The 22356-nt window shown below is 35.5% G+C and overlaps 1 protein-coding gene across 5 annotated transcripts in view; it reads right to left on the bottom strand.

Annotated features, from left to right (window-relative positions):
• The window catches only part of NTNG1 (netrin G1), a 319781-nt gene that overhangs the window by 287542 nt on the left and 9883 nt on the right, over positions 1 to 22356 (bottom strand). The gene's annotated exons all lie outside the window — the stretch shown is intronic.

Below are 22356 nucleotides of genomic sequence, written 5' to 3'. Positions count from 1 at the left end.
TCGCATAATGGCTTGGAAGTGAGGTATAAGCTCAATTCCTACTACAGAGCCATCTGATGCTCTTGTGGACTACTTAATTTATTATGGAGCACTCCTGCAGTAATCTCATACCAGTCTAGAAACAGAAAAGTCCCCTGTTCTGAATGAGGTGATTTCTCTAGAAACACAGCTCTTCTCAAGGGTCAAATTCGCAGCACACAGATTGCAGAAGGTCATTATGAAAACTTTGGAGTTTACCAAGAGAAATTATTTTCATACACCAAAAACATTCTATCAAATTCTTATTGATTTAAATATTGATAGTTTTATTTGCATTTTGCAAGTATAAATTAGTAAATTTATGTTTGTGAGAATCCCTAGTGAGAGAATGTTGGACACAGAGTTTATAATTTAAGATAAACTCTTAATCAGGCTGATTCCATAAAAATTCTATTTACTTTTAAGACAACTTTTAAAAGCAAAGCCAATGGTCACCACATTCCAACCAAATGACCGGTCACTTTTCTTTCCTAGTGCTAGTATAGTTAAGGTGATTTTAAGTCTTGGGTAGTAGAACTCTTGACTTCAAACATTATAGCATACAAGTCAAATATAAGAAGTTTAAGCCAGATTGCCAAGATTTTTGCTAGTTGTGTGACTTTGGGCAATTACTTACCTTTTCTATGTTCCACCCTCCACATTTGAAAAATGGGGTAAGAACACTATGTAATTATTGGAATAATTATTGAGTTAGCATATTTAAAAGTTCTTATAAAGGTTCCTGACACATAGTAGGTGTTCATTGGAAATTACCTGTTACTATGCAATTATAGGATCTCCAAAAATTCCCTTGGCAGTGTACAGATTTTGAAATTAGGGATAAATCCCACCTCAGTCCTTTATGTAGCTTTGTGATGACAGACAAAACTATTTGACCCTTCAGAATTTAGGTGATCTCACATGTAAAACAAGGACAGTAATGCCTACCTCATATAATTGATGATTAAACAAGCAATGAGCAAAATACTTGCTGTTCAGTCAAGTGGTTATCTGAATAGAATATAACAACTAAAGCAAATAAGTAGCATATATACCAGATTGTCAAGTTGGTAAAGGAAGGGAAATAAGAGACTGAAGAGTAAATTAACATTTAGTTCTAAAGACCCCTGAATCTCTCACCCACCATTGCCCCCCCTATACACCCCATCCCCCAAAAAACAGGCTGTTGGTGAAAGTATTTCTATGTCCCAGTGAGAATGTGAGACTAGAAAACCAGTGGTGGCTACTGTCGGCCTTCAGCAACCATATTGACTGGACAAGGTTAATCATTGTTCCTGCAGAGGCTTCTGAAACACTGTGGGTCTTGGGGTGGATGGGTAGTTATGTCTATGAAGGACAGAGAAATGGATTTGGAGCAATAAATGCAGCAGGTGTGGAACGACTAATGCTGGGGACTGCAGGGTTCACTGAGTCCCACAGAGACTTGGCACAGAACAGCCAGGAAGCCTCTGTGCCCACTGAAATACACAATGGCAGACTGAGCAAGCGACTGAGAGTCAAGAAGAACCCAGTGTCTTTAAGACAGCCAGACACTTACGGGTGGAAAAACCTTAATACCAAGTCTACAACTTCCTGGATTGCCTTTGCCAATGGTTTTGCAAAGGTGACAGGCCGGGGGAAGAGAAAAAACTGATGAGCTATGGAAGGAATCTAAGTCCAAAAACTCAGTGCTGGAACAGAATTGGTCAAAAAAATTAGGAAGTGGTGTAGTTAAACATATACACAATAAGAAAAAATAATATATGTATATATATTTACTGAGCATTTTTAAACAACAATAAATCAGATACTAGTATTTTCAAATATTGAAAAGGGCACACAGTGTGGTATTGATTTGAAATACAGAAAATGCCACACTGAAAATATATCTGGTTTTGAATTGACAAAATAAGACCAGTCGACCTGATTGTATCACCTAGTAAGGGCTAGATTTCAAGACGGTGAAATTTTGTTTTAGTAAAACGTGGGTTGGGACATAAATATTTGTATGGTGCTACACTTAATGATGGCCCCTTTATTAATCTGCTATTTTTATTAAAGAATTCAGAAAAAAAAGGAAATTGTGAGCCTAAATATATCTTTAATGTGAAAAATGGCTGCCAATATTTGATTTGAGGATCAGCAGTGGTAACTTGATAAATTATATGTTTTCTAAATCTGACCTATAATATTTGCTTGTAAAATAAAACCTAAATGACACCAAATGGTACATCCAATTAATTCATTTCTAACTGATTTTCTTCATCAGCATCAATAATTATGTCCAATTGTATCTGGTTATTAACCTCAGTGACACTATATCTGCCATTTAAATAATAATTTTTTAACCGTGCCATCAGTGACAATGTTTTTGCTTATAATTAGTTGATTGGTCATTCATTAAGACTGCTAATTATAATTATCTTATTAAACCATCATCCACAAAATGATCATAAAGATAAATAAAATATTGCCTGGGTACTGAAATTTGTGACCCACTTGAATTTTCAAACATGACTAGACATGACACAAGAAAAAAAGAAATTATTGATTTATCTTCCTTAGGCTCTAATACCCTTTCAGTCTCACTACCTTTAGGTCTTATATCTTTTATGTAAGAAACCTAAATAGCTAAACACTTCGAAAATGGTTTTCACTGTATTCCTAAAATGGGATGTGATGATCTTTTTAAAGTGTCAATACACTAGTCTACAGCCGCTAGTTATTCAAATGCTAGCTTAGGTGTTGCTGTGACCATATTTTGTAGATGGATTAAAGTCCATAATCAGTTATTTTGAGGTAAGGGAAATTATCCTAGATAATCTGGGTGGGCCTGAGTCAGTCCATTGAAAGGCCATAGGAGCATAGCCAATGCCTTCCTGAAAAAGAAGAAATTCTGCCTGCAGACAGCATCTTCAGAACATGCCTTAAAGTTCCAGCCTGCCTTCCTGAATGCCTGCCTTACAATTTTTAACTTGCCTAGCCAGCCTCCATAGTCCCAAACACCAATTCCATGCAATGCGTTTCTAAATACATATCTCCCACTAGTTACGCTTCTCTGGCTGAACTCTGATATGGCAGGTACTGCAAGCTAGCTTGGGTATCAGAGAAGAGAAAGTAGAAAGGACTCCTTGCCTTAAAATTGATACCTCACAACTTAAATTTCATTATTAGGTGGTCATTGACTACTTTATGAGATCCTATAAAAATACAGATATTTCTGGAGGAGGTAACAATATAAAGTATTCTTACTAAGGTTTTTGCCATTAGAGGTCCCCTTCTCCAGCCTGAGGCAGTAAGGGGGTGGAATTCACAAAGGGAAGCTGTAAAGCCCAAGGGTGAGAGTAGGCAGCAAATGGAAGTGTTGCCCCTCATAGCTTGGCCAAGGGCCAGTGCTGTCAGAACTAGTACTGCTCCAGATTTCCGTGGATTTCCACTCAACATAAGCTTTGCCTTCTGCCAGGTGGCCATGACCTTACAGGAACGTACTTCTCCCACAAGGATTTCATTATCCAAAGGGCATGCACACCTTGTGTCAAGAAGGTCTAAAATACTCTTGCAACTCTATCAAATCTACAGGTGTACTGAAGACAGAGTTTGATACCTAGACAGACTCAAATAACACCTGTGTAGATTAAACAGAAATGGCTAGTTTTTTCATCAGTATACCAATAAATGTGGTGTAGGTTTGGAAGGAAAAGAAAGCTAACCTGCATCTATGGAGGGGGACTTCATGATGCCTTTAGTAAATTTCAGTGTGTCAAAAATATGCTGCATATTTGAAATTGATAAATTTAATCAATTTTTAAGACTGTCAGAAAAGCACCAAAACCTATCCAGGAATTTCAAGTTCTTTCTATAGATTTTGTCACTGGTGGTTTCTGGGACTCAGCCTGCTAAGGTTGGGAGACTGACAGACCAGTCCTGAGTTTGGAGGACTCAGCCAAACTGTGGAGATATCAAAGATATTGCTACAGATCTGAAAAAAATAAACTATGTGCTTATTTCTTATGTTCATCCAGGACGCAATTTAAAAGAGGATTATTTTAAAATAGATTTACCACTGGGTTTATTTTGTTGACCTTGACAAATGTCACCTCAAAGGCATTCAACTTTTATTTCCTTGAGAGAGCAGAGATGCTCATGAACAGTTCAAGACAGAAGCAGACTGTCAAGTTAAAGATATTGCAAATTTCTGCTAAGAGAAATGTTTAATTTTCCAGAATATTAAAAAGAAATAAAATTTGCATATCAGAAAAATACTCTCCTGGACACTGTGCCTTATTGCATAGATTAGTCACTATTTAATTATAAACATGAGTTTAGAGCTTCCTGAAATTATATACATTAGAATCTAGTCCTGAGGTCTCTTTTTCCTTGACATTATTCTAATATGGAAATGAGAACTTTACCAATGATTTCCTAAGATAATTTGGATTTTCACTAAAGAAAGGAAAGAAAAGCCAGTAGAAGCAACATTTGAGAATTGCTTTGCTCATTTCAGACTACAACTACATGAATAATCTTCTAGTTTCACAGTAATGCTCCCATTAGTTATACTGCGAAACTGTAGGCTACTTCTCCAGAGATCTCAAAGTTCTTTTCTGGTATCAATTTGTCAATAGCCCAATGCTTCTGGTCTATGGGTACCAAAGGAATATGTTCTAGCATTATTTCTGTGGAAGCCTTTCATAAGTCTTATGACAACCCACACTCAGGAGCATCGATAATGACTGAGTGTTATTTTGCCAAGTGCTTATTTAACTAACAAAAGACATATACATGAAAAAAATATGGCTTTGAGAAAAGTTGGAAACCCAAGGGCACTATATTTACATGCTTCTTAAATCTACACAAGCTTTCTTTCAAAGATTAAATTAATACATGTTATGCACTTAGTGCCTCATACAATATACTCAATAACAGTTCATTATTATAATTTTACAAATATGTGATAATTCAACATCTACAATTTATTACTGTGACTCAGAGCATGTCATTTAACCTTTCCAAATCTCAGCTTCCTCCTTTATAAAATGGGGCTTTTCTACTTATATGCTAAGATTAGCATGACTCAAGATGCATGAAACCATTTTTAAGTTATTTTATATGAATTATTAGTATAGTAAATCTGAGACTTACTTGAATTTTAGATGTTCTAGGAATTTTAACACTACAGTGAATTATATATGATACTTTTAATAAACTGGGAAAAATGTAACACCAATGTTCTGCCATTTGCCAATAAATTCTTTCAGAGTAAAGTCCTTCTTAGTGATCATGCATAAATTCATGCCACTCTAAGGATGGCTACAGGCAGACTCATGGAGTTATGAAGACGTTTTGGAACACTGCAGAGCAAATAAAGTAAAATGGCATTTAAATAGTTTTATAAATGTTTCTTACTGGAAAACAATGGTTAAAAAAACAATAGTCCAGTGTGTCAGTGAAATTATCTTATAGTGTTGAATCAGCATTTTGGAAAAAGAGGGAAAACTGAGATTTGGGCTAGGACTGTGGAAGGCCCTCTGAATATTAGAGCTCATGGACATAGTCCAGGTAAAGTTGCCTGTGTTTGAATTCTTTATTCTCTGTAATCTTTCTGACTACTCCCATCTCTGAACAGAGACACAAACCCATGATACTTAATGACAGTACCAGTGATTTGGATATTTACTCATTTTGCTGTATATTGTTTTATATCTCAATTATGAATGCCTTATATCTCTAGTAAAGCTTTCAGTGGGCAACAGCCTTGTTCAAAACCCAAAGATTTGTTATGTATTAAGAGGGTCTTTAGTCACAGAATACAAAGTCAATAAATATACAGAAATCTGTTTCATTCCTATATGCTAATAACAAACTAGCCGGAAGAGAAATCAAGAGAACAATTCCATCTATAATTGCATCAAAAAGAATAAAATACCTAGAACTAAACCTAATGAAGGAAGTGAAAGACCTGCACTCTGAAAACTATATGACACTGATAAACTGAAAAAGACACAAATAAATGGAAATCCATTCCGTGCTCATAGATAAGAAGAATTAATATTGTCAAAATGGCCATCCTGTAGAAAACAATTCATAGATTCAATGCAATCCCTATCAAAATACCCATGTATCAAAATACATGGCAACTTTCAACGAACTAGAGCAAATAATCCTAAAATTTATATGGAACCACAAAATACTCCAAACACCCAAAGCAATCTTGTGAAAGAAAAAAGTTAGGGCTATCACCCTCCCTGATTTCAAGCTATACTACAAAGCTAAAGTGATTAAAACAGTTATGGTACTGGCAAAAGAGCAGACCCATAGATCAATGGAACAGAATAGAGAGCCCAGAAATAAACCCATACATATATAGTCAACTGATATATGACAAAGGAGGCAAGACTATACAATGGAAAAAAATAATCTCTTCAATAAATGGTGTTGGGAAAATTGGACAGCTACATGCAAGAAAATGACACTGGATTATTCCTTAAAACAAAAGTGAAATTCAAATGGATTAAAAACCTAAATATAAGACATGAAACCATAAAACTCTTTGAAGAAAACATAGGTAAAAATCTCTTGAACATATGCAAGAGTAGTTTTTTTCTGGAAAAATCTCGCTGGGCAAGGGAAACAAAAGCAAAAATAAACAAGTGGGACTACAACAAACTAAAAAGCTTCTGTATAGAAATGGACAACATCAGCAGGACAAAAAGGCAATCTAGTGTGTAGGAGAATATATTTGCAAATGATATACTGAATAAGAGGCTGACATCCAAAATACAGAAAGAACTCATATTACTCAACACCAAAAAAACATATAACCTGATTAAAAAATGGACAGAGAACCTGAATAGACAGTTTTGCAAAGAAGACATACAGATGGCCAACAAACCCATGGAAAGATGCTCCACATAACTACTCATCAGGGAACTGAAAATCAAACCACAATGAGCTATCACCTCAAGCCAATCAGAATGGCCACCATTCAAATGACAAGAAATAACAAGTGTTGGTGAGGATGTGGAGAAAGGAGAACCCCCCGTACACTGCTGATGGGGATGTAAATTGGTACAGCCATTATGGAAAGCAGTATGGATGCTCCTCAAAAAACAAAAAATAGAAATACCACATGACCCAGTAATCCCACTTCTAGGAATTTACCTGAAGAAAACAAAATCTCTGATTCAAAAAGATATATGCACCCCTATGTTTACTGACATATTATTTACAATAGCCAAGATATGGAAGCAACCGAAGTGTCTGTCAATAGATGAATGGATAAAGATGTGGTACATATACATAATGGAGTATTATTCAGCCATCAAAAAGAAAGGAATCCTGACATTTATGATGACATGGATGGACCTAGAGTGTAATATGCTAAGTGGAATAAGCCAGGCAGAGAAAGATGAATATGTGATCTCACTTATATGTGGAATCTAAAAACAAAACAAAACAAGCAAAAAAGCAACAGACTCATAGATGCTGAGAAGTGACAGGTGGTTACCATAGGGGAGGGGCTGGGATGGGAGAAACAGGTGAAGGGGATAAAAACAGAACAATTTCTTCTTGTACTGTATTTTATAAGTTTCAAAATGTCAGTTAATCTTCAGTTAATCTTCAGAAAAACTATGCAAAAGAAACTGGAACTTTGGAAATTTAAATAATTTCTCCAACATTATTTGGTTAAACTTCAAAAAATATTTCTTAAATTGAATCTCAATATCATCTGTTAAGCACCTATGATTTGTGATAACTGATTTTGTAAATAAACACATAATAAGAATTATAATTGGTATAGGACTTTCCCCTATTTTATATAATATTTGGCATTTTATAAAGTACCTTCATTTACACAATTTTGTTTGGTGTTTGATATATTAAAGAGTGAGAGAATATGCCAAATAAAAGAAATGATGTTATAGTATTATGTAGTGGGAAACATTAGGCAGCTGAGAGGGATTTAGATTAATACATGGATGGCACAGTCATAACATTTGTTACTATTGAGATAAACCCACAAAGGAAAATTATTTTAAAAGGAAAGTTAAGACAACACTTTGCTTGTCTCCTTAAGCTGTAATGTCCTTCCCTTTCTTCTTCCATCACAGAACAGCTTACTCTTCCCTCAAAGCTCAGCTCAAAGACCATCTCCTTTATGAAGCTAGAATTAATCCTTCTGAGTTGGCAATGAAATGCTTCCCTCTGTGTTCCCATAGCTCCTTATACATAGCTCTAGCATAGCATTTGTTTTCTTCTTCTTTGTAAGTAGCTGTTTACGTTATAAAGCTTCTGAGGCAGAGGCTAGTTTATAGTCGTTATCTCCCACTATGCCCAAATGCCCAGCACAAGGCTCTGCAGAGCAAATAATTCCATAAACACTCACTGTATTGAACTGAAGGGAATACCACTATGTGAAAGAACTAAATACTCCCACAAAAGAATCCCCAAGGGTCACCTTCTGCCAGCTTCTTCAGGAGTCTATTTTGATGTCATAAATGAAGGCAAAAACAGTAGAAGAATCGAAGTGGCAGAAAAGATCATCGAGGGACGATAATAATAAAAAAGTAAAAGCAGATAGAGGCGATTAAGGAAATCAGGCTACTAGAGGAACTCTTCAGTTCATGGTTGTATATTAAAGATCCACTCTATATATCAGGCACTAAACGAATTAGGGGGAACACAGCAAAGAGCAAGGCTCTGTTCCTGTCTTCAAGGAGTTTCCAGTCCCATGTGGGAAGCAGCCAAGGAGCCGGTGATCACAAAATGAAGAGTTACATGTATCGGTAAGGAAAACTACTTGCTACAACACAGGAGTTGCCAATCTATGCAACCTTATTTTTAAATCTCCTCAAAAAATAATCTCAATGAGGAAAAAGGGTTAGCAATCAGATAGTCTAGGCTGTGGTAACAAAGTTATTTTACTGCAGGAATTTCAATAGTAATTTTAATAATAGTATGTTTAATAGCTCCAAGGATATATGTGCAAAACCATAATACTATGGAGCAAATCTAACCTTTGACAACAAACATCTAGACTTTTCACAAAAAGAAATATCTTTCCTTTCTTTTTACCCCCAGACTTGTAGTTACACATGCTCATAGGGACTTCCATTTCTTCTTTGAAACATTTATCACAGTAGTCTTTATTGGTATACTTGTTTAACATGCTTTTCCCTACTTTGATCATTAGCTCCACAAAATTAGGAAAGTGTCTGTTTTGCTCATCTTTACATCTCCAGCTCTGGACCTTGCACATAGCAGGTGCCCAATAAGTATTTGCTAAATCAGTTAAACTACTAACACTTGTTACTTTTGTCATCCAATTCCATGAAAATAAACTATGGCCTGCCACAGATTTTCCCCCTGTGTGGTGCTCATTTCAATGCAGTGTGAGTCCAGCATAAGATCCAGTCATAACTGGGGTCTGAGTAATGCACAGAACCAGCAAGCACAGTCAGGCAAGTTGTGCCCATCACAAAGAAGCCAAGTCACATAGTAGATGGGGGCTGAGATCCCACCTGCTCCCTTCTTTCCAAGCCATGATGCAAAACTACGTTTTCTGGGAACAAAACCTCTCCTAAACCAGAGTCAGTAGCCTTGATAATGCAATTTGTTGGTTACCCTAACTGAACACTCTGTATCCAAACATCACTGTGAACTAAAAAGTGCAACAGAGCAAGTAAGAATTACAGATCTAAAGTTTCACCTAACAATTTCTTAACTAAGGTATAATTGATATACAACATTCTATTAGTTTTAGGTGTACAATGCAAGATGATCACAATAAGTCTACTTAACACGTGTGACCACACATTGTTACAGAATTCTTCTTGTGGTGAGAACTTTTTAGATCTATACTCCTGGCAATTATCATATGTGCAAAACGGTATTATCAATGATAGTCACCACACTATACTGTACGTCCCCATGACTTATTTTATAACTGGGAGTTTGTACTTATTAACTTCTGTCACCCATTTCACCCCCAGGATTTGATAACCATCAATCTGTTCTCTGCATCTATAAGCTTGTTTTTTCTTTATTTTACATTCCACATATAAGTGAGATCAGATGGTATCCGTCTTTCTCTGCCTGATTTATTTCACTTAGAATAATGCCCTCAAGGTCCATCTATGTTGCTACAAATAGCAAGATTTGATTCTTTTTTATGGCTGAATAATATTCCATTGCACATATATACCACCTTTTCTTTATCCATTCATCCCTCAATGAACATTAAGATTGTTTCCATATCGAGGCTGCTGTAAATGCTGCAAACAATATCTTATTTTGTTGACCAGGCATGTGGTGGAAATCCACTGGATGCTTTTGAAGAGGGGAATAATATAGATAATATAGCAGCCAGAAAAACTGATTTAGGACCCAGCATTTCCATTTCCCATATTGGAATTTGTCTTTTTCACTTCCGAGCCTCCATGAGAGAACCAACACATCGAGCCCATTCCAATATTTTATTAATAAGATGAGCTTTTGTTTAATTTATTTTCAGTTATTTATTTTGCTAACATTTTCTTTTCATTTTTATAGGAAATCATCATGCTGTTGTGTTCAGTATGCCTAGTGCAGTTGTTAAAACACTGATCCATTATAATCTCAGTGCAAATGCCATTGCATCTATGAATGATTATTTTAATACTGTGTTATTTAAAATACATTTCATTTACTTTAAAACTGCAGTTGTGAAATTATTTTCATTTTAAATACCTGGCTTGGAGCCAAAACCTCATAAGCAGTTAGTTATTAGATGCCATAAAACATCAGAAAAGGCCAGACAGAAAGGGGAACTAAAGGGAAAACATTCAGAAGATCCTTTCAAAGCAGAAAATGAGAAGCAGAACGATTTCAATTTTTTATCATCAGAAATGATAATCACGACAAACATTATTAATATTTATTGAGACTTCCTATGTGCCAAGTACTAAGCTATCTACATTGTTATCTTTCTGTTACTCAGAACAAAGAAGTTAAATAAATTAAATTGGAACTTGGACCTCGAGACCTGTTTGAATCCAAATAAAATATTCCTAAAGCCATGCACTTTTCCAAGTTAGACAACCTAACTTCTAAACACCTGTTTCTAAATGTCCAAGACCCACCTATCCTAGAAACCTCCTCTCTAGAAGGGGCAAATGGAACTTTTGTAGAAGGGCATGAAGGGGTGTAAAACACTTCTTTACTATTGCTACTCCTAAAACAATCCGAATTTACTCCAAACACACAAGGCAATGTACAAAGTATATACTGATCTACCTACACTGTCAGTCTAAATGGAAACTTCCTGGCTGTGGTTTTAATTGGAAATGGAACCCTTCCCTTGCTGTCCAGATTTATTACAATTACACATCACCCTCAGGTTTTCATCTAAGAGAAGTCATTCAGTGATGGATGAGGCAATATTTATATATCATCTTGCAAAGTAGGCAAGCAGACTTCCAGTTTAAAAGCACTTTAAGGCTATTGCTAGAGTCCCGTAATGAAGACAGTAATTTGGGGGAAAAAATTACATACAGCAAAAAATTAGAAATTATTTTTAAAACTGTGATGTTTGTCTAAGTTGTACAGGTCTGAGTATACCTTTCAATTCAGGTGGCCAGATGGAAGATGTCACTCTTAAAATCTGTTGCCCTCTATAGAGAGACCAGATTATCATTTCTTTATAGTTTAGCATGGTAGTTTTTATTTCTCCAAATTTCATGATTCTTCCTGTTGATTCACCAGTATGAATATTTATTACTGATGTTCATACAACTTCCAAGTGATTTACTATTTAACAATTAAAACAAAGAAGGGATATTAAGAGCCATGATATATATACAGTTTTATAAAAAATCCTGAGTTAATTATGATTGCTATGATAGGTCATAAAATCTGAATGCCCTGACAGCTAAGGCAATAAGAGAAACACGATTTCTTAAATATTTTTCATTACATAATAAGAGGAAGCATATCAATAAACAAGACAAAACAGGACTTAGGGTGACTGCTTATAATCTGTTGTAGGATCCCAGGCACAACTTGGCCAGAACAAACTGAAACAAAATACAAAACTCTTGCTCATATGCACCTATTTCTTGAAATAGGTACAAAGATGTTTCTTGTAGATTAGCTTGTAATTGTGAAGAGCTAAAAATTAAAAATTCTTGAATTCCTACAAATGAAGAATATATTTAATCAATGGAATATATATATTATATATAGCATTTTAATTTGAATGAAGTAGATCATATGGATCAAATGAATAATTTAATTTACAAAAACAATGTTGAATAAAAAGGCAAGTTACAGAACAGTTTTTCAGGATGGTAACATATAAAAAAACCCAAAATCAAAGCTATATATTGTTTATGAACATAAAAGCTTGGTATAAAAAATATAAAAACGTGGGCTAGAAGGAAATACACCAAAAATATGACCTCTGTTCCCTGAGAAAGAGGAGCAAGAAATGCCTCAGGGGATAGAGATAAAGATGATTTCAGATCAGTCAATGATTTTTGTCTTACTCCTAACAAAAACAATATAATAATATCACTGTTAATTCCAAGTGGTGTTTGTATATATATTTGCTATATTGTTTAATGTTCCATTTAATATTTTTAAAAAACAAGAAAAAAAAGTTTAAATCTTCAAGATTAAGGATTTCCAATGCAGCCTATGTATCTCACAAACAATGTATGTATTAGAGCTATTATCTTGGATATGAATGTATGTTCAAGTGAACATATCTCTGTTTCAGCAGTTCATTCATTCATTCATTCAACAAATATTTATTGAGCCTTACTATGGGCAGACCCAGACAAAGTTTCTGCCCTTTGGAGCTTGTACTGTACAGGAGAAAAGAAATATAAATGACTATATCTCTTGTTAGCAGTGTTATCAGTGAAGAGGGTGAAAAGTGGTATGATTTGGGATATATTTGGAAGACTTAGCTAACAGGGCTTGTTGATGTGTGTTGTGAGGGACACAAAGGAGTTAAAGCGATTCCTAGAATTTTTCGTTTCAATAACTAAATAAATGTAAGTTTATAGGTATGGGAAAGACTAGAGGCAGAATCAATTTGGGAAGAAATCAAGAGTTCTATAATAAATATGTTAAGTTTAAAATGCGTATTAGACATGCAAGTGGAGACAGCATGGAGGCAGTTGGCTATATGATAGCAGTTGTTATTGATACATTTAAAAAAATCAAAAGCATCATGTTAACTACATTTCTCAATACCTCACCCACAAGAATATGATTCTGTTAACTAGCCAACAGTAGCTGACTTATTATTCTGGTTTTAGATGGTGAATACAATATGTACTCTGCTCTCTATGATTTCTAACAGCTTATTTCCATTTATATGAATACGTTAATGAAAAAGAAAGCAGGAATGGAAACAAACACTGTTGATTGGTTCTCTTATCCCTGAATGAAGACACTCATCACATAATGTGTATTTCCAACATTCCATACACTCTGTTTACAGAATCCAATTTTCTGAGGTTATTTCAGATAAAAACTTTTTAAATAACAAAATCATAGTATTGTGGCTCATAGTCCAGATCATAAATGTACTTTTTAAAAAGGTTTCTTGCAATGGCTTTATTCTATATTATACAAACAAAATTAGGGGGGAATTTACAGGATAGTTTAACAGTGTCAGGGACATGTGTGTCAGACTGCCTGTGTTCATATCCTGTTCCTGTCACTTAGTTGGAAAGTTGCTTTAACCTCATGCCTCATTACTTCACCAATTAAATAAGGATAATGATAGGGTAGAGGACTACATGAACCAACAAAGGCCAAGCGTTTAGTATAGGGCATGGCACCATGTAAGTTCTTGATAAATATCAACTACAAACATTACATAGCACAAATTTAATTCAGCAAGTATGCATTAAGTACTACTATACATTCACACTGTGCTAGGCACCATTAAAGCACCAACCCCAGGGATGACTAAACAGAACACTATTCTGAACCAGAGAGTAGACACTGCTAATACATTGATAATGAGACAATGCTGCTAATACACAAGATCAGTTGTTCTAAACTTTGAAATCAAAGTCACATGGAGTGGTCTAGGCATCAAAACCAACCTCAGCTGGCTACCAATTCATTTCATTTATTACACACATGTCCTCTTCTGTAACTTGTGCTGACCAAATACATTGGTTTTCACTCTCCCTGGAAAGAGAGTTGCTTTGAAGTGTATTTGGTTTCTTCATTGTGTGATTTCCAAGAAGGAAAGAAAAAGTCACATGTGACGGTGAAAAATCAGTGTTTAGACATGACCTGCTGATAATGCCAGCTGCTGGACCTTCCAATAGACATCAACACTCTGGAACAAACAGGCTATTTCTTTGTGCTGAAGAATTCAACTCAATTCTTCATTTAATACTTTAGAAGTTAGTTTCAAAGTAGGCCAAAGAACAAAAACCAATTCTGGTTTCTTCCTCTGCTCACATCTTTAATTTTCATGGAACTCATACTATATGAATCTATTCCCAGAAAGATGAGAAAAAATGCACAACCTGCCAATCTCAGGAAGTTCTTTTCCAATATTATGCTTGTGAAACAACTTTCATCATTTCCCCCTTTTGTAAGAAAAGAAATTCTGAAATCCAAAAATTGCACATGAAAAACAAGTCTTCCCATTGGTCTGAGAAATTAAAAGCAAAGCAGGTTTCCCACCAGCCACTTTATACAGGGACTATGTTTCAGCATGCAGCTGTTCCCAAAAGGACTAATTCTAAGTAAAAAGGGACATTTTACTTAGGGTAAATGACAACTTCTTGAAGTTCTTACATTAGCAACAAAAGACATTAAGGGCCATTCAAATGAATCTTTCCTAGCCCTGAGATGATGACTCCCTGCCACCAAAATACAGTGCAAGAATATGTAAAATTTCCACAAAATGAAGGGTGTGGAAAAACATCTCTGAAATGAAACTTCTAGAAGAAACGATATTCAAGTTTTTTAACTTGATCAATGGACAAAAATGGTATCTGTTTAAAAGGCCCAATTTTTCAAATTGCTGACTTCAACAGAAAAGTTGAGAAAGGGGAAAAAGAAGTACAAAGGAGTAAAGCTACTACAGTTAGGAATAAAAACATTTAAGTGGTCAAGAAATAAAAGTCAATCTTTTTAATAAGTAAATCAATACATATTTAAAAGTAAAATGGCATTTTCACCTTCCAATGTCTATATATCAATCCCAAACTTAAAAAATTATTTTTTTAGCAGAAAAGGTAATGTCAATAAGGGTAATTTCATCATTATCGTTTATTTTCATATCAGCTAAGGCCCTATAGTAGAAGAAAATTTAAGAATATAATGTCCAGAATTGATGTAGATCTAGTGACTAGCAAATTTTCACAAATTGCTGGAAGGATTACAAATTAATTATATTTTTGGAGGACAACATGACACCAGTCAAGAGCCTTAAAGTATAAAAATCAAACAACCTAAATGTTTATAAATAGAAAATTGATTAAGGAGATATCCATATGCTAGAATAGTACATAGCAGTATATCTCAAAAACATAATGTTGAATTAAAAAAAGGAAGTTACATTATGATCTGTACAATTTTTCCCATTTACGTAAGTTTTAAAAACAATGCTACTTATACTTTGTTGATCACAATAATGTGTAATTTTCAGTTACTTGTTAAAGAAGAAAAAAGAATATAAAGGAAGCAACATGTCTCAGAGGGCATAGACAAAGAAAGGGTAAATTCTGTTTTGTGCAGCTTTTGTTGATTAAGTGTATAAATATGTGTTTATTGAGTTACAATATAAAATGTATTTCTCAATGTGGATCAATTTAAAGCAAGTTCTAAAGCCATAGGTATGGCTTACAAAGTGTAATTTGCTCATCTTCAGCTTGTTGCTCTCAAAGAGGTCTCCTGACTTTGCTCTCTGCCACATGTCAGAAGCTGTCTTCTTTCTCCCTCCAGACGCTCTCTCAAGTCCAGACGAAAGAGAGTAAGGTGCAGAGAGAGGCACCTGCCTAAGTCCCGCGTTCTGACTTCAGCCCTGTGCCTCCTTCCCTGTGACTGACTACAGGCTACCCATTCTATTCAGTGTTCTCCCTTGAGAACCCAGGAGCACAGCCCTACCCTTTAGGCTCAACTAAGTACAACAAAATTGTATTATATTCTGTATAATATATTCAACATTCCAAAAACATGTGTGCATTTAATATGGGAGAAGGATATGTTTAATAAATAAGACTACACTAATACATGTTCATCACAGCACTATAACCAAAAGAAAAAAATGAAAATAACACCAAGTCATCAGAGGATAATTAAATATTGTCTATTCACATAATATTTATAGCTATGAAATTATATTTTCTAATCATACAATCATATAAGTAAATGTTAAAAACTATAGTAGTAAATGAAAAAAAGATGAAAAACTCTGTGTGATATGATCCCAATTTTATAAAACAAATTACCTATTACATTTAGGGAGAGAGACTTGTAAGAAATATGGCAAAATGATTTCAACTCTGTGTGTTAGTTTTTTCTATCTTTCCCAAATTTTCTTTTTGGAAAAATATTTTTTCAAAGACTCAATTAAAGGTGGGGAAAAAAATCCCTTATCTATTATTAGAATTCAAGAGTAGATTTTGCCTCTTCCATCTCTCACATCATCAGAAACTGCCCAAGTGCAGTAGCTAAGTTTTTCTAGTTGTCTATTAATTTACAGAGGAAAAAACAGATTCATGATAAAAGTTCTCAAGAAATAGAAAACACTAATCAAATACCAATTAATTGATCAATTAATCAATAAAACCATGTTATTATTTATTTGTTGCCCAGGAATATGGCAAATGCTGTGAGGTAGAAAGGCAATATGTAAGTCTCTGTTGAGTTCCTACTCTGCATTAGAGAGTATGGTAGACATACACATATTACCTCATTTTAAGAGTCATGATCTAGATAAAGAGTCAGGGTACAATAAACACAGGATACAAATGTACATGGGTATGTAAATCAATAGGATATAATAAAGTGCTAAATGGTGCACTATAATACATTATGCCAGGCTAATTACTCTGCATGTGTGTGTATGTAATATAAATAACAGGTTAAGAGAATGACATGAGCTGAAATTAGCAGGAAGTGTATAAAGAAACCCACTTGACATACACATTGAAGGATGAGTGGATTTGGGATAAGTAGGAGAGGAGCACAGACTATTTTCCAAGCACAAGGAATGTCTTCTGTTTGTCCTAGTAGAGAAAATACAGGATATGAGATTTCTAGTGTGAGACACTCGTCCTCAAAATCAGAGGAATCAGATGCCACATACATAAAAAAAACTCACGTACAGTTCAAAGCTAAGCAGAGGAAGTGTCCCATCCCCAAAGTCTGGAGAATATACCTGAGAGACCCCAAAACAATCTGGACATACTGTGGTATTTTAGGACAGTGCTTCTTCTCTCATTTTTCATTAGTTCAAGGAATTTTCATAGATTGAGAGATTAAGTTACCTCTTGGGGGTTTAAAGAAGGGAACTCAAAGTGTCCCCTAGAAGGCCATTATTATTCTGAAGTCTCATGTTTCACCTTTAAAAATCTTGCATTTATGTATACAATTAAATGCTTCCTTTAATCTTTGTATAAAACTGGACCTCCAGGTAGATGAGTCATGTTTATTTTATTCAGCACACTACAGTATCTCCTAAATTAAGATTACACACACACACATACACACACACACACACACACACACACACACACACACACACACGTCAAACTCATCAAGTTCTATGATGTTTATGCTCCTTTGCCATCCTGCCTGATACAAGAAGTCATTCTACCATTAACCAGGCCACTAAGCGTCATTTAAATGCTGTACGTCCATCTGCTCCACCAAGCCTTTTTCTTGTCTTTTTCAGACACTGTTTAACATTAGTCACGTTGCTACCAGACATTATTCTCCAATCTTGGAGAATTATTCTCCAAATCTTGCCCTTTGATATGGAGCAAAATAAAGTTTTACCTTTAAATTCTGAGTGTTGGCCTTAGTTCTGTGTGCCCCCATTTTCTGGGGCCACACTACTTTGTATTAATTTTGCTTAGGACCCTTTTTTCTGTTTTTGGAGGCAGGGACCGTGTGTTACTTGACTTTGATTCTCACCACCACGGGGTTTTGCATGTGCAGTATGCTCTGTTCACTTAACTCTGCATTCGGTAATCTGGAATATTATTTGTGAAGCATTAGTCCAACAGAGACAAGGGCACTTATGCACATAGAGGACACTGTCTGGGAACAATGAATGACATGAAGTGTTTTTGAGTTTTGTTAGCCCCACCACAAACTATCAGCTCCCTCCCAAGGCCTCCCCCATAAACCATGCATGTATGCCAGTGCAGCTTCAACCCAAACCCAGGAGTCCCCTTCAAATCAGACTACCAGCCCTAAGTCCCCATAGGGTCCTGGTGGGTGGTAAGGGAAAGAAGTTGGTAAACACCCAGTTTTAAAAATCAGGTAGAGTACTTAATGCAGGACTTAATGCAATAGATAATAAGGAGTTATTATAGGCCCCTTAACAATTAAATACTTGATACAGTGATGTATCAGAAAGATTAATCTCTGTAGAACTTAATTCACTGCAATCAGGGATTAAAATTTTTCAAGAAATGAGACTAAATAATGAGCCAAATAACAATGAAGTGTAAATAGCAAAGGAACTGAGGGTTTTTAAAAATTTCATTCCAGAATAATCAAGGGATAAATCAGTTCAAATGAAAGATGTCACTGTTATCAAAACTTCATTTATTGAACTATGTTTCATGTGAACAGAGTGTATTTTTTAAATTATTTGATTATTATATGAGTCAATGTCATTTCCAGTTTTTGGAAAATTAATATTAATGCCTTGTCATTGAAATGTAACTGAGTTTATCAAATTAATTTCTCAAAGGCCACCTGATAGCCACCAGATGGCAACCTGAGCCAATGTCAAATTAGAAATTTAAGTTATGGAGAGCCCTGAGACTGCATTACAGCTCACTCATCCCACTGGGTTCCTTTAAAATCAAAGCACAAAGGCTTCCTACTATTTGCCTGAGTCCCATTTGAACATAATGAAATATGTTCTATCCACAATGTCCACAATAATTAAAGTTTTTTCTTCATCGTAGGAGTCCATCTAGAAATAGCAGAATATGGAATGATCATTAACAGACCTGTTAAAGTACTTGAATAAATGCCTATCAAGAGCACAGGCACACAGTAAATTTCCTAAAGAAAATCCATTTTCATTTCAAAGTCTGACATTTTATTTAGAAAAATTACACCCTTTCTTTTAATTATTTCAGTAAACATAATGAGGGTACTGCTAACTACACCTCAGAGTACTTTATTTTCTCCATTTTTTAGTAATATGAGTCTACTTGTAATTAAAGGCATACTGCATTAATGATGTTCAAAGTCTCCAAGGGAAACCTTTAATGTCCACCTCATAATATTATGCCAAAATTACATGCACAGAAGACTTTTTAATAATCTTTGTTTCCTAATTTAGTTTTGACTGGCTCCAAAATCCATAGCAGCATGCAAAGGCTCACATTTCTACAGTCATCAGCACTTCCGTATCATAAATTGCAGAAACGCATATGACTTCTTCTGTCTGTAGGCTTCTTTTCAAAGCTTCTGTTTAACTTATCCAGAAAATTAGCTGCAGGCTGCAGATAATTGCAGATAATTTTGCCATTTTTAAGCCACTGGGGTGTTGCGTGGAGATATGACAGCTAAGTTTGTCTAAACACAAAGAACAAGACATAGCTTTGTATTGTCACTTTGGCTTTACATGAATGTTCAGATCACCCTATTTGCTCCTTATGCAAATTGAAACAAATTGTAGTCACTAGTGATCTGTGTTACCTGACAAAGCTGTGCTACGTGAAGCTTTTATGTGGCTGAAGAAGGAGATGATCCATACTAACATTTTATCACAGCCTAAAAAATATGGTTAACCCTCTTCTACCCTTCAGATTCTTCCCCCTTAACAAAAACAAAGATTTTTCTTAGCTATCAACTTAAAAAGAATGTATTAAATTTAAAAGAAAACATATGGTCTCAACAAACACAATTCAGATACATTGTTTTCTCCTATTCCACTATCGTAAGTAGAAATAGCAGGCTTCTCCCATAAAACTTAATGTTTATAAATGCTGGTACTATTAATATGCAACAAATAGATATTAAAGAGGTATTAAATAAACCATCCAGGTGAATAAGCAGAGACCTATTGTTAAATAGAATCACGTGGTCCTGTTCTTCTAAAGTTTCACTCTGAAGTAGATGCAGCCTTCATGGATGAACACCGTCACAGAATGAGGGAGCAAATGCCAAAAGCAGCAACACAGACCCTTAACGCCCTGCAAATGAACTTCAACTTCATGTGAAATAAATCAGCTGTGGGAATTATAGGTTATTTCTCTGACTGAATGTCCCCTCAGTGCTCAGAACTGCTCTAGTCACAGCTAATAAGGGTGTCACTAGCTGAGCAGGTGGTTATTGAAACCATTTTGCAGCCAACATTTACATATAAGGGCTAAGTAGCGAGCGTGCTTCTGTGGCAGCCACTCTGATGTAATGGGTCTTAATGACTCTGAGGGTGCAGGAGGTATGCATGTGTGTGTCAAGGATGGGAGAACATGGAAGTCATAACACAAATGGCTTTATGGATTCCCATTAGACCCTGGGCTAAGGAGCACCTCAACAGCTCTGATATGACAGCATCCTGAGAATGCTTTATGGCCTAGTGTCAGAAACCCTTACACTGAAGGATTTCATGGAAAATCCAAAACAGCAAAGGAAGAGTTGCTCTATTAGGCCACTATCAGTATATACATACAAATAGTCCCTAAGTATGCATTTAAAGGATGATTAAATTTGTTATGCCAGTCATGTGCATAATAAGGAGTCCAATTTGAGCATTGATAGGTAATGTCCCACAAACCTTATGCTCTCCCTTGGAAAACAGTTCTGCCCAACAAGCTTAAGTACACTAAGGCTTCCTAATATCTGCATCGTACTAAGATGTAGCTTTAAAAAGACCATCTTTTGGAGTTTCATGTAAATAACTAAAGAATACACAGTACTCTCTTGAGAAAACTGAGGGGTGTCATTTTAATTCTTTTTCCTCTTTGGGTCTTGAACACCACTTAGCCAGTGGACTGGTAGGAATTGGCTTGTTTAGGACCTCAGACCACGTCCCTGTGACAGGCTGGCATGAGAACTTCTATAGGCCTGTCCCACTCATTGGGGGGAGACAGAGGCACACTGATGACACCTTCAACATGATGGACAGGAGCAGTGCTGAGCCAGCATTCTCTTGGTGACGGCTGAGATCAGGGAAGTTGTACGTTCAAATCACACACTAAACACATCATACAGGAACTATGCAAGTGGAAACAGCACTCTGAAAAAGGGTATTCGCTATTTTACTTAGATTTGTAAATTATTAAACAATTTCAGAAGAGGTATATTGCTACAACTGTCCTGTAAACCAATACACAGAGCTGGAGTGTAATATAAATGGTTGACCCAGAACTTATCCTCTGCTGTAGGGAGTGGAAGACACCACCACCTAGCACCTGAACAGCAATTTCACCCTACATTTGCAATGAGATCTTATATTTGACCTTTTATGAGAGATTATTTAAGACCTTAGATAAAGCCAACAAATGAACCTGCTTTTTTACAGATTTATTACAGTTTTGCTAATGTGTTTGAATAAACTCCTCTTCTGAAAGTCCTTGGTTTCTAAAATGCAGCTTCTTTGCAAAGTACATACCTGTTCCCAGAGAGACAGCTCCTCTCTTTGAAATATTTAGTCTTTTCAAGGTACTTTAGTCAGAGCGACACCTAATAGCCAAGCTCTTCTCCTCACTCTCCGCAAAATCAGGGCTGGCCTATAATTCAAACCAGTCCCCAAAGGCACTTCTGAGAAATGGCGAGCCCTTAGCTTTTAGGTAAAAACACTCTTTATTGCTCAAAATTGTTTCCCATTACAAAACCCTTTCTATGGTGCTGGGTCTAAGATGATCTTATGCTAATTTAACTCACTGGGGACTGTGAACAGATGCTACTCTGATTAATAGTTTCACTCTCCTGAAAATGCCAGGCCAGGTTCAATATAATAAAGTCAGGAAAGAAAACTATTAAAATCTGCCATACGATTATGTCTGTTATGCAGAGAAAAATGGGATCATAGTTCTGGTACCAAATAGAGTCCACCTATCATAAAAAAACAATGACATCAACCAAATAAACACACTATCTGAATTTTTTAGCACATTGATTTAT

Source organism: Manis pentadactyla, chromosome 4 (genome assembly GCF_030020395.1).
Source record: "Manis pentadactyla isolate mManPen7 chromosome 4, mManPen7.hap1, whole genome shotgun sequence".
In the NCBI taxonomy this organism is placed as follows: Eukaryota; Metazoa; Chordata; class Mammalia; order Pholidota; family Manidae; genus Manis; species Manis pentadactyla.
Note: the sequence above shows the minus strand (reverse complement) of the source record. Positions and strands in the feature narration are given on the sequence as shown.